The sequence below is a fragment of the Hoplias malabaricus genome, chromosome 2 (assembly GCF_029633855.1).
Source record: "Hoplias malabaricus isolate fHopMal1 chromosome 2, fHopMal1.hap1, whole genome shotgun sequence".
Lineage (NCBI taxonomy): Eukaryota > Metazoa > Chordata > Actinopteri > Characiformes > Erythrinidae > Hoplias > Hoplias malabaricus.
The window spans coordinates 80,050,986-80,071,231 of record NC_089801.1 but is presented as its reverse complement, the minus strand read 5'-3'; the positions used below and the strand labels follow the sequence as shown (position 1 = coordinate 80,071,231).

Genomic DNA, 20,246 nt, shown 5'->3' with positions numbered 1-20,246 from the left:
ATCTTCGTGTAATGTTTCAGAAAACAGCTCTGATTTTTTTTGACAGAAATGTACAGCATTTGAAAAACACTGCGTTTCTGAGTTTTCATTATGTTTCTGTAAACAATGGGAGAGCATTTACACAACACTTCATTTATTTACTATTTTCAGGCACTAAATTAACTCCCAGATCCATGTGGAAGACCTCAGTAAATTGTGTTGATGAGAACATTCAGTAAAATGCCCCATTTGATAAAAATAAGAATAAGAACATAGTGAACATGTGCTGTGTGTAAAATATAAAGTGAATCATGAAGCTGAAGCAGCAGAGCCACGCCGTCAGACCTCCACAATCTGATATTTCAAACACTTTCAAACATTTCTGTCAGAAATTAAAAGATAAAAAGCGTGTCTTACCTGAGTATCTCCACTTTACTGTTTGAACTCTTCAGTCCGTCAGAGATCAGCTTCACTTCTGATTCCTGCAGCTCAGTGTGACTGAGGTCCAGCTCTTTCAGGGAGGAGTTTGGTGATTTCAGAGCAGAGAAGTGAACTTCACAGGAATTCATGGTGAGTTTATACACATTCAGTCTGCAAAGCAAAGTAAATACAGCACAGTTCAAACAGAATGTGGATTTCAGACTCAGAATCAGTTTAATGAGATTAATGAGTAAAATAATACTTTCCATTATTTACATTATTCAGAGGGGCATTAATAACAGACTCAGTCTGAACATTTTTTCTGAATATTGTTCTGAATATTTTCAGCACTGTTTGTATTCTCTGTTCCACATGAACTTTCACCCCCAAAATTAAACTCTCTTTAAACTCCCTCTCACTTCAGGAGGCAGAAACGGGTGAAGAGAGAGTTACAGTCAGATGAAGACAGTGTTGAGGACTAGTCTCAATGGAAAACAACTACAATCTGCTCTAAATGTCACCAAAATAACCAATAATTTGTTAAATGTCAGTTACAGCTTCATCCTGATCAGGGTCACGGTCGGATCGGAGTCTTATTAAAAAATCACTAGGAGCAAGGCAGGAACATCACACTCTCTCATTCACTTACACACACACATCTTCTTAAACACATGTCAACACACACACACACACACACACACACACACACACACTAGTGCACTAGGGGCAGTCATCCTCGGAGCCTGAGGAGCAGTTGGGGGTTGGTGCCTTGCTCAAGGGCCCCTCAGCCGTGGACTGAAGGAGGACAGTGCTTTTCCTTCACTCCCCACACCCCCAATTATTCCTGCGGGTCGTGGGGATTGAATCAGAGACCTTCCAGCCCCAAACCCTCTTCTCTGACCACTACACCACAGCTGTCCATTTATAACACCTGAAATATTAAAACTAAGACTTTACCTCAAAGATGAACCACCAAATGTTCCTAATAAACACACTGAGGTGACTGGTTTAAAACCTTGTAACGTAAACAATCTCAGAGCCATCCTCTGCACCATTAAATGGAAAACTATGTGAGCTTTGAATGTTGAATATCAGAAACATTTAGATCACTTCTGTCCAAATCACAGACCAACCTTTATTAAATGTTCTGTGTAAAACTAGAGCAAATCTTACTGTTTCTACAAACCTTTTCTATTCAGGAACACACAGAACTCTCACCTGATTATCTCCAGTGTACAGTGTGAACTCCTCCATCCCTCAGAGACCAGCTTCACTCCTGAATCCTGCAGGTCAGTCTGACTGAGGTCCGGCTCTTTCAGGGGTGAGTTTGGTGAGTTCAGAGCAGAGCAGAGACTTTCATAGGAATTCAGGGTGAATTTACAGTCTGTGAGTCTGCAAGGTAAAGTAAATACAGGAGAAAGTGAAGTTAAAATAGAGAATGTGAAATTCAGACTCATGTGAATCAGGAATTATGAGATTTTCATACATCAGTATTTCTCCAATATTAATTATTCAGGGGTGTGTACATTATGAGCTCAATCTGAACATTTGTTCTGAATGTTATTCTGAATATTTTAGTGCTATTTACGTTCTATTTCCACATGGAATTTCACTCCAAACTAAACACTCTTCACTCTTCTTTCACAAACAGAAACAGAGTGAGAGTAAACTACAGTCGGCTGGAGCAGGAGAATACACACATAAGAGCAGGGGAGTGAGTGACTGGTCTTAGTCTCACTTTAGCCCAGGGTCTAGTCTCTAGTCCTTTCTTGAACTGATCGTCTTCTGTCGTGTCTTATGTAGTCGTAGTAGTCCCTCTGTTCACAACAGCATTAATATCATTACTTTACTAACTCTATTAATGTGTTCAGTACAACATATTAAGTATTATTATTATTATTATTCATTCATTCATTGTCTGTAACCCTTATCCAGTTCAGGGTTGCAGTTGGTCTGGAGCCTTCCCGGAATCACTGGGTGAAAGGCAGGAACACACCCTGGAGGGGGCGCCAGTCCTTCACAGAGTGACACACACTCAAACCAATCCACCTACTAATGTATGTTCTTGGACTGTAGACACAGGGAGAACACACCACACTCCTCACAGACAGTCACTAGGAGCAGGCCTAGAACCCACATCTTCCAGGTCCCTGGAGCTGTGCGACTGCGACACTAACCTGCTGCGGTACAATGCTGTAAATTATTATTATTATTATTATTATTATTATAATTATGATAACTGGTAAAATGCTGTTTCTCTGATTTCTGCTCTGCAGGAATGGTTCTCTGTCTCTGTGCCTGAGAATAATGTTTTCTTTTGGGAATAAATGTCAGTTTACAAATAGAATATAGTACAAACACAAATAGTAAAATCACTGAATGCTTTTTGAGGGCAAACTACAGCCAATCAGAGCAGGAGAATACACTCATTATCCACATGGACATTCATCCAAAATCTCACCTGAGAGTCTCCAGTTTACAGTTTGAACTCTTCAGTGTCTCAGAGATCAGCTTCACTCCTGAATCCTGCAGCTGAGTCTCAATGAACTCCAGCTCTTTCAGGGGTGAGTTTGGTGATTTCAGAACAGAGCAGAGAGTTTCACAGGAATTCATGGTCAGCTTACAGCCAGACAATCTGCAAAACAATGTAAACCCAGTGCATAATACAGTAAAATATGTGAAGGTGAGGAACTGTCTGTTAGTTTGGTTTGTTAGAGCAAATGTGAACGCTTCCTTTTGACACTGGTGCTCACCAAACAAGCAGCAACTCCTTTTTTATTCTGTGCAGTGGAGGAATTTCAGGTGCTGTTTTGACTCCTTTATCCATTTGACCACGTCTTGTTGTGTTTCCAGTTGGAAAAAACACCACCAGGTACACAGCCCCGAGAAGTGCATTAAGCTCAGTGCGGGGCATTGTTCAGACGACAAAACTAATGTCATACATGCGTCGCTTACATACGTCACACATTTATTCATTCATTATCTGTAACCGCTTCAGTTCAGTTCCAGTTCAGGGTCGCTGTGGGTCCAGAGCCTACCTGGAATCATTGGGCGCAAGGCAGGAATACACACTGGAGGGGGCGCCAGTCCTTTACAGGGCATTCGTCATACATCATCGCTTTTTTTTTAAAATACATATTTGGTTCAGGACCAAACCTGGACTAAAATATATCAATGTATGAATTTACATATTTGGTCCAACCCAAGGAAACTGAACTACAATCTGAACACTCCTTGAAATTCAGCCTCACAGGAATCAAAATGATCAGATTTGAGGAAAATACTGCTTTTATAAACTTGGGGGATTTGTGTGAGATACAGTGTGAGTGAGAAAACAAGAGATAGACATCAGTCTTATCCATGTTCATCAAACTCCACCTGTTCTGTAATGTCTCATTCATTTTATTTATCACGTCCTAATTATACACACAGTGAGGAACTTCTACTGTCAGTAAAACAATCTGGAAACATGTCTCAGCCAACAACAACACTGGAATATATGAAAAAAAAAAAACATGTAGAAACAACACTCACACAGCCTTTCTGCAGTTGCTCACAGCTGGGATCAGTCTCCAATAACCCTTCTCAGTGGTGTTGTACTTCCTCAAGTCCAGTTCATCCAGCACCTCGTCTGAGTTCACGAGCATGTAGGCTAACGCTAAACACTCATCAGCAGACAGTCTCTTATCTGAGTGTTTCTCTGATTTGAGATTCTCCTGGATTTTACTGGATAAAGAGGAGTCGTTCATTTCAGTGAGACAGAGGAACAGGTTGATAGATCTGTCAGAAGGAAAATCCTCTGATTGTATTACACGTTTGATGTACTGAACTGTTTCCTTGATGCTCTCAGAGCTGCTCACTGTGTGTGTCAGTAGGTCCTGCAGGAGTTGTTGATTGGACTCCAGTGAGATGCCCAACAGAAAACGAAGAAACAGATCCAGGTGTCCAGTCTTACTCTCTAAAGCTGTACGCACAGCTCCCTTCAGCAGCTCGCCCAGTGAAACTCTATGAGACCACTTCATGCTTTTCAGCTTCAGAAGCTTCAGTTTCTTCCTCTTGTTGTTCACACAGCAGTGAAACACATAGAAAGCAGCCAGGAACTCCTGAAAGCTCAGATGCACAAAGCAGTAAACCTTCCTCTGGTAAAGCACAGACTCCTCTCTAAAGATCTCAGTGCAAATTCCAGAGTACACTGAGGCCTCAGTGACATCAATCCCACACTCTCTCAGGTCGTCTTCATAGAACATCACATTGCCCTTCATCAGCTGTTTGAAAGCCAGTTCAGACAGTTTCAGAAACATGTTCCTGTTGGATCTCAGGAGTTCCTGTAGAGTTCCTCTCTCATCTTCCTCCTCATACTTCTCCTTCCTCATGATTGTCTGAGTGCACAGGAAGTGTGAGTACATTGCAGTCAGAGTTTTAGGGATTTCTGTGCTCCCTTGTTCCATGATTCGCTGAAGCACAGTTGCTGAGATCCAGCAGAAGACTGGAATGTGGCACATGATGTGGAGACTCCTCGTCGTCTTAATGTGGGAGATGACAATGTCGGCTTGGTGTTGGTCACTAATCCTCTTCCTGAAGTACTCCTCCTTCTGTGGATCATTGAAACCCTGAATTTCTGTCACACGGCTGATGTACTGAGAGGGGATCTGATTGACTGCTGCTGGTCTGGAGGTTATCCAGATGTGAGCAGAGGGAAGCAGGTCACCTTTGATGAGGTTTGTCATCAACACGTCCACTGAAGACACCTTGGTCACGTGTGACACTTTCTCACACTCTGAGAACTTCAGTGGAATTCTGCTTTCATCGAGGCCGTCAAATATGAACACAGTTTTACACACGTCATATTCCTTTGTGTCCAGACCTCGGAGCTCAGGATGGAGGTCACACAGAAGTCCATGAAGACTGTACTGTTTGTCTTTAATCAGGTTCAGCTCTCGGAATGGAAGCACAAACATGAACTCTATATCCTGATTGGCTTTTCCTTCAGCCCAGTCCAGAATGAACTTCTGCACAGAGACAGTTTTTCCAATGCCAGCAATGCCTTTAGTCAGAACGCTTTTAAGTTTTTCCACTTGTGGATCTTTATCTTCTTCTCCTTCTTCACGTCTCACATCTTCATCCATCACAGCTCTGGTGTTGTCTTCTTCCATTTCTCCCATCGTACACTGTACAGGGTTAAATATGTCTAAACAGTTTATTGGTGTATCTGGCAGGTTTTGTTTCCAGGGTTTGTTTTCAATCTGTAAAACTTCATGTTCCTCATTCACTCCTTCCCTCTCTCCCTCGATGATGTAGAGCTGAGTGTAAACCCTGTTCAGGAGGATTTTATTCTCTTGTGTTTTGAATCCCTCAAATAAGCTCTCGTACTTGTTCTTCAGGCTGATTTTGTTTCTCTCTGAGACACTGAGCAGGACGTCATCCACTGGTTTGTATTCATCCAGCTCCATGGACTCCTCCGTGTGTGGAAACTGAACAGAGCCTGTTTTAAACCCCCTTCTGCAGCAGGGACAGGTCAAGTCTCCTGAGTGGACAGACTGGTCCCTAAGGCTCCTGATGCACTGTCTACAAAAAGAGTGTCCACAGGTGATAGAGACTGGATCTGTCTGAATCTGCTCACACACTCCACACCTGGAACCATCCTGGAGTCGCACATCCCTGAGAGAGAGAGAGAGAGAGAGAGAGAGAGAGAGAGAGAGAGAGAGAGAATGTAAGAGTGTAAATGAATGTCAGATGAATGTCAGAATCATAAATGAAATCTAACTGCAACAAAAAAAGTGGAAGTATTAGTTTCACTTTTAAACAGACTGATGGTAAATGTCTATTCAAAGTGCCACTTTTGTAATGTTCAGTTCACTAGTACCATTTTTACACTCAAAACCCTGAACATTTATTATTAATTTCAATAACAAATATTTAATTAATAATGCAATGGGCAAATCTATAATCACACACCATACAAATGTCTCATGGATAAACACACTCTGAAAACCTATAATGGGAAAATGTCACTGATACAATGAAGGTGACCTGTATGTATCTGTAGTCCTCCCACCAGTGGGTATCTGGAGAATTTAATTTAATTCCTCATTCATAATGCACATTTAGTTTTTTCAAAATACATTTCTTAGACAAAATATTAGATTTATACTGGTAAAGTAAAAGCATATTTTATAAGTAAATCAACATTTCAGAATTTGAGTGGAACATATCTATTAGAATCTTCTAAACATTCTAAACACTGTCAAGCATTTGATAAAACCATGAGTTCAGGGACTGGGAATTAGTGGAAAAATTACAAAATGAAATTTGACATGTAAATATTGTATATGTAATGAACCAGTCATTCACATGAATGGTAAAAAAAACCCTCTTATATATGATTAATACATCCATCCTATGCAAATGAGCAGTGACTAGGGCAGCAACTACAAATCAGAAATGAGGTAGTTCTTCATTCATATTATTTAAATGGAAAACCAATCACAGTAAAACCTACGATGACTGAGCTGTACAGTGTGGAAAGAGATTAGTCTCAAAATACTTTACAAATGCGTAAATGTTAATCCACAAATTAAACACAAGTCACAGATATGTTTCACTGTTCACAAATGAACACATCACACTCTGTGTCTCACGGTCTGCAGTTTATTTTTATTTTAAAATAGGTATATCATAACTTTATGTGAAAATAAAATAAAGGTGCATCTCAATAAATTAGAATATCATCAGAAAGTTTAATTTCTATTCATTACAAACAGAGTGATATATTTCAAGCATTTATTTCTTTGAATGTTGATGATTATGGCTTACAGCCAATGAAAACCCAAAAGTTATTATCTCAGAAAATTAGAACAATCCACACAAAACACCTGCAAAAGTTTCCTAAGCCTTTAAAACAGTCCCTTAGTCTGGTTCAGTATGGTACACAATCATGGGGAGGACTGACCTGACAGATGTCCAGAACACTGGACATCCTCTGACACCCTCCTGCTGCATCCAAGCATATTAATGGAAAGTTGAGTGGAAGGAACAGGGATGCACAAGTAGCAGGGATAAAAACAAACCTGAAAGGATTTTCAAGGAAAGGCCATTCAAAAATTTGGGGGACAGGAGTGGGCTGCTGCCTGAGTCAGTGCTTCAAGAGCCACCACACACAGACGTATCCAGGACATGGACCACAACTGTCACAGTCCTTGTGTCAAGCCACTCATGACCCTGAGACAAGGCCAGAAGTGTCTCACCTGGGCCAAGGAGAAAAATACTGGACTGTTGCTCAGTGTCAAAAGTCTTGTTTTCAGATGAAAGTAACTTCTGCATTTAATTTGGAAATCAAGGTCCCAGATTCTGGAGGAAGACAGGAGAGGCACAGAATCCAGGTTTCTTCAGGTCCCGTGTAAAGTTTCCACAGTCAGTGATGGTTGGGGTGATGTCATCTGCTGGTGTTGGTCCACTGCGTTTTCTGAGGTCCAAGGTCAAAGCAGCTGTCTACCAGAAAGTTTTAGCACACTTCCTGCTCCTGACTGACTTTATGGAGATGCAGATTTCATTTTCCAACAGGACTTGTCACCTGCACACAGTGCCAAAGCTACCAGTACCTGGTTTAAGGACCATGGTGTCCCTGTTCTTAAATGGCCAGCAAACTCACCTGACCTTAACCCCACTGAAAATCTATGTGGTTCTGTGAAGAGGAAGATGCAATACGCCAGACCCAACAATGCAGAAGAGCTGAAGGCCCCTATCAGAGCAACCTGGGCTCTCATATAACACCTGAGCAGTGTCACAGACTGATCGACGCCACATTTCTGCAGTAATTCAGGCAAAAGTAGCACCAACTAAGTATTGAGTGCTGTACATGCTCATACTTTTCAGTTGGCCAGCGTTTCTAAAAATCCTTTTATTGTATTGGATTCAAGTAATATTCTAATTTTCTGAGTTACTGAATGTGGGGTTTTCATTAGTTGTCAGTTATAATCATCACATTAAAAGAAATAAACACTTGAGATATATCAGTCTGTGTGTAATGAATGAGTACAATATACAAGTTTCACTTTTTGAATGAAATTATTGAAATAAAATTAGAATATCATGAAAAGGTAGATTTATGACCAGCACCGGTATTTGTGACTTGTGTTTAATTTGTGGATTAACATTTACGCATTTGTAAAGTATTTTGAGACTAATCTCTCTCCATAAAAAAGTGTCTATATTTATCAATGAGACATTCATTAATAAAAACAAACATGAGTGGTAAATAAACCCTCTTAACTAGAATGTACACATACATTTCTATGCAAGTCACATGGACTAATTTTACACAATATCTGAGATAACCACATACTGCACCACAGGGTGTCACTGAGTATTGAGTTCCAAACGTGTTCAACACAACATCTAGTCCTTCTCCCAGTCGAACCAAATGTGCTTCTCTCCTTCACTCTACTCTGAACTTTGTAATTCATCTTTTTTTTTTTTTTTAAGGTCCGCATCATTCTGTTTCTTTTGGACTGTCTACACTGCTACTTAAAGGAATACAATGTAAGAAATTGAATTTCCCCTGGGGATCAATAAAGTGTCTATCTATCTATCTATCTATCTATCTATCTAAATGGCTATATGAGTGAGACACATTAAAGAATAAGATCAACACAGTATTTCCACCACATTCCTTTTGAAGCAGCCGCCCACCACTGCAAACTGGCTGCTGTCGCTGCTTCCACAGTTAAATGTCAAGAAATCCCAATAACAAATGTGTGCAGGGGGTTTTTAATTTCAAAACAATGGATACAGAGGAGAAAATGGTAAAGTAGCTCAAGTTAAATTCAAAGGGATTCACACTTGTAAAGTATATTAGCAAAGTAATGTAAAGCCCTTCAAACACAACCTGCGATTCAGAGCTCTGATTGGAGGAATGTTGCTTCATTTCACTATGTACTGGTATATAACTGAAATGACAATAAAGCCTGTTGAACTTGAAAAGTACTTTCTATCAGAATGTGCACACACAAGATTTCAGTTGATTTCCCTGTCTCTACAAATACTACGAATGTGATGACTCTTTTCAATAACAACCACTATATGGAGTTTGTGTTTCATAAAGCATCAGCGCAGACCACAGTCAGAGGTGAAGATGTGCTGCTGGTTTTATGTCTCACCTCACATCAGTACAGTGTCTTTCATTACTGAATCTAGGAGGTTCATGCATTGAGAAGTTGCTCTTCATTGACACACAGCTGGGCTCTGGAGGTTCTGCTCTGAACATCTGCTCTCTGAAATAGAAAGTGGAGAAATGAAGTCCAGTGTGGATATTTATTGAAAGGTACAACTGACATTTGAGGATTTTTCTATGAATCAACATCACTGGTGGATATTAGCAGACACCATTAACAAGCCTGAGATTATACCAAGGTTTGGTGTTTTAGATTTGGGTAAATTAATCTAAGGAGACTGCAGTTCTGAGATCAGTGTTTTTTCTGATGCAATTGTTGAAGATTTTTTGACATCCACAGAGAGATTTCTGTCACACAGCTGTTAAGCCTGATAACACATCTTAGTCACTGATCTTCAGAAAGACTGAGAATGTATAGCAGGTAGTGTCGCTGTCACACAGTTCCAGGGTCCTGGGGTTGTGGGTTCAAGTCTCACCTCAGGTCACTGTGAGGAGTGTGAAGTGTTATCTAAGTGTCTGCGAAGGTTTCCTCCAGTTGCTCCGGTGCTGTATAAAAATGTCTGTGAGTGTGAATGTGCGAGTGTGTGATGCACTATCATGGACAGGCCCTCTGATCAGGGTGTGTTCCTGCTCTGCGCCCAGTGATTCTGGGTAGGCTCCTGACCCACTGCAACCCTGAACTGGATGAAGCCATTACAGAAAATGAAGGAATGAATGAAAGGAAACTTCTTCAGCATAGATTTCCAAACTGATATTACCATTTGTCATGACGTTAACTAGGGGTAACATACAATTAGGAAAAACAAAGGCCCTACCCTAGTGTGTGTGTGTAAATGCCTGTTTCACTGCACAGATTGGGTTAAATGTGGAGAATGAATGATCTGTGTGCATGCACAGTGGCCAATAGAATGAATCTAATTCTAAACCTAAAGCTTGTGGGACATGAAAATAAATGAATAAATAAATAATTTTCTCTGTCAATATGAGTGAGACACATTAAGCAATAAGACCAACACAGTATTTCCACCACATTCATTTGAAGCAGCGGCCCACCACTGCAAATTAGCTGCTGCCACTGCTTCCAAAGTTAAATGCCAAGATATCCCAATTACAAATGTCTGCAGGGGGCTTTTAATTTCAAAACAATGGAAACAGAAGAGAAAATGGTAAAGTAGCTCAAGTTAAATTCAATGGGATTTACATTTGTAAAGTATATTAACAAAGTAATGCTCTGATTGGAGGAATGTTGCTTCATTTCACTATGTACTGGTATATAACTGAAATGACAATAAAGCCTGTTGAACTTGAAAAGTACTTTCTATCAGAATGTGCACACACAAGATTTCAGTTGATTTCCCCGTCCCTAAAAATACTATGAACGTGATGACACTTTTCAGTAACAACCACTGTATGGAGTAAGTTTATGTTTCATAAAGCATCAGCGCAGACCACAGTCAGAGGTGAAGATGTGCTGCTGGTTTTGTGTCTCACCTCACATCAGTACAGTGTCTTTCATTACTGAATCTAGGAGGTTCATGCATTGAGAAGTTGCTCTTCATTGACACACAGCTGGGCTCTGGAGGTTCTGCTCTGAACATGTGCTCTCTGAAATAGAAAGTGGAGAAATGAGAAAGAGTTCAGTGTGGATATTTGGTGAAGTTTGTTTTGTGTTTTAGCTTTAGTAAATTAATCTAAAGGAGCAGTTCTGAGATCAGTATTTTCCTGATAATGTTTTTGATGATTTTGTGACATCCAAAGAGAGATTTCTGACACAAGCCAGATACTGATTATTGATTTTCGGAACAAATAGAAATGTGCAGGTAGTGTCGCAGTCACACAGCTCCAGGGGCCTGGAGGTTGTGGGTTCTATTCCCGCTCCGGGTGACTGTCTGTTAGGAGTGTGGTCTGTTCTCCCTGTGTCTGTGTGGGTTTCCTCTGGGAGCTCCGGTTTCCTCCCACAGTCCAAAAACACACGTTGGTACGTGGATTGGCGACTCAAAAGTGTCCGTAGGTGTGAGTGTGTGAGTGAATGTATGTGTGTGTGTGTGTCTGTATTGCCCTGTGAAGGACTGGCGCCCCCTCCAGGGTGTATTCCCGCCCAATGATTCCAGGAAGGCTCTGGACCCCCGCGACCCTGAACTGGATAAGCGGTTACAGATAATGAATGAATGAATAAATGAAGAAATAGAAATGTATAATGTACATTGTAAATGTTTTTTACTGATGCAGGGACAAAGCCACTGAAAGTCATTAACTGTGTATGAGAGTGAGTGACACTAAGTGGTAAGACAAACATGACGGAGTTTAGCTCAGCTCAACTTCATGTGAATGAGCAGTGACAGTGACTCCAATTCAGAAATGAGGTTCTCACATCACATGGAACACATGCACGGAACTTGGTTCTTAAATATTTGTTCTATTTCATTTACATGATACAGGAGTGAGAACTGATGATAGAGTCTAAGCTGACTGAGCTGTACATAGTCTGTGTTTATATTCTGCTGTTTAAAATACTTTAATATTGGTAGATTAAAGTGATTATATGATGACCATAATGTTATTTTATCCTTGTGAAGTTAGAGCAAAGACCACTGTGTACTTTGTCTAGGTCTATGTCTTTGTAAGACACAAAATATTATATATGTGTAGAATCTTCTCAGGCTGCTGCAGGTCGCTCATTCTAACAGATTGAATAGTGAGTGAAAGTAATCAGTCTGCTAAGTGTTTCAGGTCATAAGCCCTATTTGTATCTGTGCATTTGCTTTAAAAATGTAGTCTATATGATCACACAGGCCAGTCTTACTCACAGTACCTAGTGGTCTGGATATTTTAGAGATCCTATCAGAGATACAGAGATCTATTTTACACATGGCTGTCCCTGTAAGGTGGGATGGCTCTGTGAATAATAACCTGGTTCATCTGGTGACTGCAAAGAAATGTGGTTCTTCACTTCATGTGATTGCCACGTTATAGTAAATGTAAAAGTAATTATAGCTTTTATAGATAAAGTTTGCTACTATTTGTGATAAAATAACTTGACCCTCATTTAAATTATCATTAGATGGTAACTAACTTGGAGTCAGGTGTTCCACCGCTGACGTCTGTTTTACAATGCAGCTCCATCATGAGGTTTTCCCCCTTCACAGACACCGCTGGACCCTGAACACACTGCTTTCTGCTCTATGGGACTATGACTCTGAAACACAAGTTATATTAAACTTGAAGACAACAATAATATCAATCTATAAGGCTTAATACATAAGTAAATACAAAATTGTATTTTTAAAATAATACATAAATAAAAAACAGGGCGGCAGGTAATGTCTCTGTCACAGCTCCAGGGACCTCGAGGTTGTGAGTTCGAGTCCCACTCCGGGTGACTGTCTGTGAGGAGTGTGGTGTGTTCTCCCTGTGTCTGCGTGGGTTTCCTCCGGGTGACTGTCTGTGAGGAGTGTGGTGTGTTCTCCCTGTGTCTGCCTGGGTTTCCTCCGGGTGACTGTCTGTGAGGAGTTTGGTGTGTTCTCCCTTTGTCTGCATGGGTTTCCTCCGGGTGACTGTCTGTGAGGAGTGTGGTGTGTTCTCCCTGTTTCCGCGTGGGTTTCCTCCGGGTGACTGTCTGTGAGGAGTGTGGTGTGTTCTCCCTGTGTCTGTGTGGGTTTCCTCCGGGTGACTGTCTGTGAGGAGTGTGGTGTGTTCTCCCTGTGTCTGCGTGGGTTTCCTCCGGGTGACTGTCTGTGAGGAGTGTGGTGTGTTCTCCCTGTGTCCGCGTGGGTTTCCTCCGGGTGCTCCGGTTTCCTCCCATGGTCCAAAAACACATGTTCGTAGGTGGATTGGTGACTCAAAAGTGTCCATAGGTGTGAGTGTGTGTGTGTGAATGTGTGAGTGTGTGTTGCCCTGTGAAGGACGGGCACCCCCTGCAGGGTGTGTTCCTGCCTTGCGCCCAGTGATTCCGGGTAGGCTTCAGACCCACCGCGACCCTGAATTGGATGAGCGGTTTTAAACAATGAATGAATGAATGAATGAAAATATAAAAAAACAAAAATACAAGTAACACTTAAAAATCTGTAAAAATGTATTTCCCCAGTAAAATCATCATTAATAAATGTTATACACATAATCATAATCAGCATTAATTTTCCATCAAATTCTGCTAATATCCTGAGAAAGGGGTTATGAGTGGTATATTTCCACATGTGGCATGTGAAACATCATTTACTTTCAAGACAGTGGCAGAAAAACGTAACATATGTCAGTCCAGTGAATGCTGCTACTGCTACATAACAATTATAAACAGAGCTAATGAAATCATTTCTCCCAGAGAGACACAGTGGAGGAGGAAGACACAGATGATGATTATAGTGTGTAACGTTATGTGTGTGTAAAGCGAGTGAGACACAAAGAGGGTGTTTATTTATTTGGTATGTTATAAACCGATCAACCATAACATTAAAACCACTCCCAGCTGAGGTAAAAACACTGATTATCATCTTTTAATAATTGCACAAGTAAATCTGATCCACCACATAATGTAACAGTGCTGTAAACGGGTGGGAAAGTGATCAAGGGCCAGAGTCCAGTACAGTTTGTTGAACATGGTTCAGCACACACGGTTAGCACAAAGCGCTACAAAACTAAACAACCCCAGTTACAAAATAAAGGTTGTAGTATGTGGTCAGATATATCTCTGTGCACTACAAATGATTTTGTATGCACTAGATGTATGAATTTCCAATATCTACAAATCTAAATTAAAAATACTGATGTTAAAATCGAGGAGGTTAATGTTAGTTGAATTTTAAATAAATCTCCACAATGAAGTACATTTTTTAAACCTCCATTTTCAGTGATCTATAACACCATGCTCGTGTGGATGGAAGGCCAAAATGCAGACAAATACCTCAGCTTTTAAAAATAACATTATACACACATTTGTTTGGGCAGAAGTCACAGGTGTTGCAGCTGACAGAGATGCAGTGGAGTGCACTGAGAGAAATGTGGTGCAGGAGTACGGCTAGTAAGCCTGAAGAACACTGTTTTTTTTTTTGTTTGTTTGTTTGTTTTGTTTTGTTTTTCTTACTAAATAAAAGTCATCTATATTGAAAGCTAGTGTTACAATATTCACTCTCATGTTTGGGAGTTGTAGGGTGTCTACATTCCTTTGGGGGGGTTGTCTTTCCTTTGGGATAGAGAGATAAATCCTATTTCTGAGTTATGTTAGTGTTTAGGTAAAATATATATTGAACATTATTCAATAAATTACAAGATTTAATCCATTGTCAGCACTTCACAGTTCCTCCTTCTTCACTGAAGATACAAAATAAAATAAATATAATGAACTTGTGTCAGTCAAACTGATTGAAAGTGTAAGCCTTAGGAGCTTGTGTCTGTTAAAAGTTCATTTGAGCATCTATCTACTGCTCTACCATAGTAGGAATATTACACTTGTAACAACTATGTAGTTTAACTGCTCTTTAATCCATCATAATAGAAATTATTATAAGAGGAGGCATTTTTTTTCTTTAGTTTTGAAAGTGTTTGTCTGTGTGTTAGGAGTAATGTTACTGTGTACTTGTGTTTTATATTATTAAAACTAAGTTGTGGTAGTTGTTGATTTAATCCTAGACTCCATTTATTATTTGACTTTGTTCATCTTAAATGCAAAACATGGAGTTAATGAGAGATTTAACAGCAGTTAACCTTTTAAAATCCCAGGTGTATCTATATTCAGGACGAACCTGTTTGTTGCCAGATATTTGGTCGTGTTTAGGTATTTGTAAACAAATGTCAAAATAGCGTCACTCCGGTTTCCTCGCCTGAAGCACAGACAAAAGTAGCGAAATAAAAAACAATAAAAAATATTTAAACAAAACATTTAAATGATTAATATTTTGGTCAAATATCTGGTTGTGTTTTCCAACATTTAAAACCAGAACTTTACTCCACCGTTTCCCTGAGTACGCGCCCTCCCGCTACTGTAATCCAAGGCCATTATGACGTGACTGGGGCCTTGTCCCTGAGTAGAAGTCTGATTTTAGTCCAGGGCTAATACTAAACCGAACAGCTGTTTTATTAGTTTCAGTCAGATATGAGTACTCCAAACAAAACGATAACGTACACGGCTCCTGTTTATAATGCTTTTAAAAAATATATCTTACCTGAAAGACATAATTAAGAGAAGGAATGGCAGATAAACACACATTTCTAATGTAAACAATGAGACAATTTTTCACAGAAAAATTATCTTAACGATTAAATACCTACCGAGTGAAATCTTCCTCTGAAATCTTCTTCAGCTCAGAGTTACTTTCGATTTAGATTGTTTCCTCGTTCTTGTTTTTCACCTGTGGAAACACCTGATCATCACCCAGTGATTAGCGCCATCTAGTGGACAGAAGAGCGTAAAATCCCAAAGTGTTCGGACTCTGTTTTAACTCATTGTGGTAAATCCAGTAAATAAACAGTGGTGGCTCATTAAAGTTCACAGAAAGGTATTCTCTGTGGAGGATGTCTTCACTTTTTGTTTAATAAGGAAATGATCGACACACAATATATTGTGGCGTGCAAGCAGGAGCAAGAGTATCACACAAACCTTGCATTGTTTCTTGAAACATTTATTGCTCTCTTAGTGCAAAAGAATACAAGCATCAGGCTGTTTTTCCGCCCCTTTGATGCTCACAGAACCGCTTGGGTCTATACATCTCCCACACCCCACAAAAACGGTAACACACTCAATAAACACAAGTAACTACATAGAACAAGACCTACCTTACCACTAAACCAGACCCACCAAATGACATGAAATAAAACAGCACACATTAACAAATATTAGCAATTATAGTCAACTATCTATACGCAAGCAGTTCTGGGTATTCCGGGTAATGACGTACCCATACACCCCCCTCACAAACACAGTGGCGGATGCCACAATATGAATGCATTGGACTGTAACATAATCCTGTTACACAGCTCTGGATATACATTGTGAGAGAGAGAGAGACAGAGAGAGAGAGAGTGAGAGAGAGACACTCTTCTATACCTAACCTGTGGGACAGTGCCCAAGTGCATAGTGTAAAGTAGTGTAACTGAGTGTTCTGTCTTTCTCAAACAAACAAACTAAATAATTTAAAGTGCTTTTTATATAGAATCCCCTCATTTATTAATGGTTTATTGCTGAGCTTTGTTACATGTGTGTAATCTCCTGTGTGATTGTGTAGTGGACACACCTCAGGTCATTGTGCTGATGAAAGTGGATGAAGCCTGTGAACTGGTGAAAAACGACTCGAGGAGAATTTACTGCAGCAGAAAGATCAAAGAGAAGGTGATATTATATGCGTTCATAATGTAAATATATATGTGTGGATCACTCTTCCTCTGAGCCAGTGTTCTGCATAAATACCTCATAAAGTGAGTGATATTCTTCAGATTCAACTCGACTGAAAACTGTGGGATTTCTCTGAAAATTAAAAATCAATTGAAGTACTTTACGTAAAATTAATACACAATTAAATATTCAGCGTGTAACAGCTTCTAGATCAAATACATTTCAGAGCAATGTTCATTTAATGCTGCATTGTGTTTAAATAATTACTCGTGTCCTGCTCGTGTTTAACACTCGCCCCGTGATAAAAACCTTGACCATGTGCTAAAATTAGCATTTGTTTATTATTTTAGGAAGAATGATTGTGTCCACACACTTTTGCCCAGGGTCTGTTTCTGGCTCCAACACTGATTTAAACTAAACGTTACTTTAATGATCTCAAGAATTTAGGGATTCTACGTCATCAGAACGACAAGGAACTTTACTCAGTGGAAATTGTTGGGTTTTTTAAATAAGGCTTTGTTCTTCAAGGTGAACCAGGCACAGAGCTTTTTACTCGACAGCCTCTTCCTCCTCAGAAGCGCGATTATTTTTTATGGTTTAATCTCATTTTTTTAACATTCATTCTTGAGAAATATGACAGTAGCAGGTCAACTGTTGAGAATTGTTGAGAATGCAGCTTCAACAATAAAATTTCGTCATATTTTTATTTATTCTAAAAATATTCACTTTATTCTTGAATTATTACAAATTCATTTTGAAAAAATATATGTATTATAAAATGTATTATTTTTTTTAAAAAACATTAACATTATTAAATAATTTTAAATAGACTTTATTCTCGTAATATAACTTTATTATTAATGATTTTATTCTTGAAATATTCTTGAAAACTTAAACTCAAAATATTACAAGTTTATTATTGAGTATTTACTGTGTTCTAGAAATAATAAAAAAGAATTCACAAAAAGTTGACTTTCATTTTGAAAAATCATAACTTCATTATAATTATATTTTCTAAATATTTCAAATTGCCCTGTGAAGGACTGGCGCCCCCTCCAGGGTGTATTCCCACCTTGCGGCCAATGATTCCAGGTAGGCTCTGGACCCACTGCGACCCTGAACTGGATAAGCGGTTACAGATAATGAATGAATGAATGAAAAAATATTTCAAATTAATTACGGAAATGTTGATATTTTTCTCAAAAAATGGCAGATTCATGTTCAAAATATTGACTTGAGATCTTGAAACATTATTGAAATATTACTTTATTCTCAAAATCTTGCAGCGTTATCTCTCATAATTGAGACATTTACACCGCGGTGACGCCGTCTACACTAGGATTTCCTGTGCGCGTCTACATCGCGGTTTACGGTAGAACGTGTGAGAGCGAGAGGGGGGACTCGCAGAAAAGAGCAGATACTGAAAATTCATAAGAAATGGAATTTAAAACATAATTCCACATAATTCACTACAGTTAATATTAAAAACAGACCTGAGTGGCTAAAAGAACGGTTTACAACCCTCAAAAAATCCAGAAAGGTCCATAAAATGGAGGGAATTCAGTTTCCCTGAGATTAAAATTAAAATCAAACTGTTACCAGAAAATCCCACTGTTGTATTGAAAACATGTCCTCAGGTTCACAGGGTGTAATATTTATGTGTATTTACTGTAAGAATTAGGAGTAATAGGCTTGAAAAAACTCAGATATTAAATTCCATAAAATGGTTAAATCAAACTGTTACCAGACCACTCCACTGCAGTCTTGAAGAACATGTTCTCAGGTACTCAGGGTATAATTTACATTCACTTTTACTGTAGGAATGTGGAGTAATATTATTTCAAATCTCATAAAAATGATGTTTAATTTACATATATGGCCAATTATGAGTGCTATTAAAGGGTTAAATCAAACTGTTACCAGACCACTCCACTGCAGCCTTGAAGAACATGTTCTAGAGCACCCAGATTATAATGTTCATACATTTTTACTGTGTGAATGTGGAGTAATAGCATTACAAACGTCATAAGAATAACAACACAATTCCATAAATTGAAGAATGCTGAAGGCCATGAAATGGTTAAATCAAACTGAATAGTAATATTTCAAATTTGCCAAAACATTATGGTTAAAGACAACTGTGGTGTTACCAGGGAGACAAGTGCAGTCTTGTCCCTTTTTTCTCAGGTACAATGTTCATAAGGTTTCATTATGGTGTAGTTGTGGTGTTTGTGGGTAACAGCAGTTAATAATTAACTCCTGTTAGTGATTCACATTTCCTGAAAATGACAGTTATATTAGAACCTTAAACACTGTAAAAAACGTTCAATTCAAAAGACACTAGAGATCATGACTGTAGTCTGGAAAACAGTGTTTAAAGTTTGAAAATGATTGTCTTTGGTTTTCACGCTATGATATTTGAGTCATAGAGCGGCACATTTATGAATAATTCTTTTTGAAAAAAACTAATCAATTTAAAGATATAAAAAAGAATAAATGAACATTAATCAGTTTTGTATTTTTATGTTTTAAATTCAGTAAAATGGTTAAATCAGTTTATTACCAGAAAAAATACTGTAGTTTTTAGACCATATCCTGAGATACAGGGGGTGATTTTGGCTGGTGTCTTTAAGATTGTGTCGCTAAGAAGAACGTGCCATAACCAACATACTTACACAGAAATGTGTTCATCATTTCTCTAAAACATTTACCTACTTAAAAAAGTGAACATGCGGCCTCCATTTCCCTGCATTCACAAGCCTTTACTGTCCAAATCCACCTGAAATTTAGACTAGACAAGGCTGTGTTACTTATCGATTTTCCCTTCCATCATAAATGTCGTTGAGGAAGCAGATCTTATTCACACTTTTCATAGTCAAACATTAGCTATTCCACCTTACAAGTGTCCGTTTATGAGTTTTATTGGCGTTATACGCCAATTCTCTGTTCCACCTTAAGAGCTGAAGCTAGCATTATAGCTTTTGAAACTTTTTGGAGTAACTGTTATCCACTTTATCCATTTAAAACACACAAACCAATTGTATTATACAACCAATTATTCACAATATTCGTGTTCAAGCATTAAGTTCCACCTTATGTGAGTCTTGTTTGTTTTGTTCTCTATCTTATTGAATACTCATTTCCACCTTAAACAGCTATGCGAAGCTAAAGCTAGTGCTATGTTTATAAACAAAACTCATTTTGAAACATTTATTTCCCATTTTATCCATTTAAAACACACAAACACAGGGTTCACATCATGTCACTAAAACATGTAGCGATAGCTACCTACTAGAGAAACACATTTGTTGTGCACTACCAAGCTTGATTTCTCCATTCCACCTTAAATAGGTGAAA

General features: G+C 38.9%; 1 pseudogene; it reads right to left on the bottom strand.

Moving 5' to 3' along the window:
• LOC136678373 (NACHT, LRR and PYD domains-containing protein 12-like) overlaps positions 1-20,246 on the bottom strand; it is a 62,502-nt pseudogene that overhangs the window by 37,252 nt on the left and 5,004 nt on the right.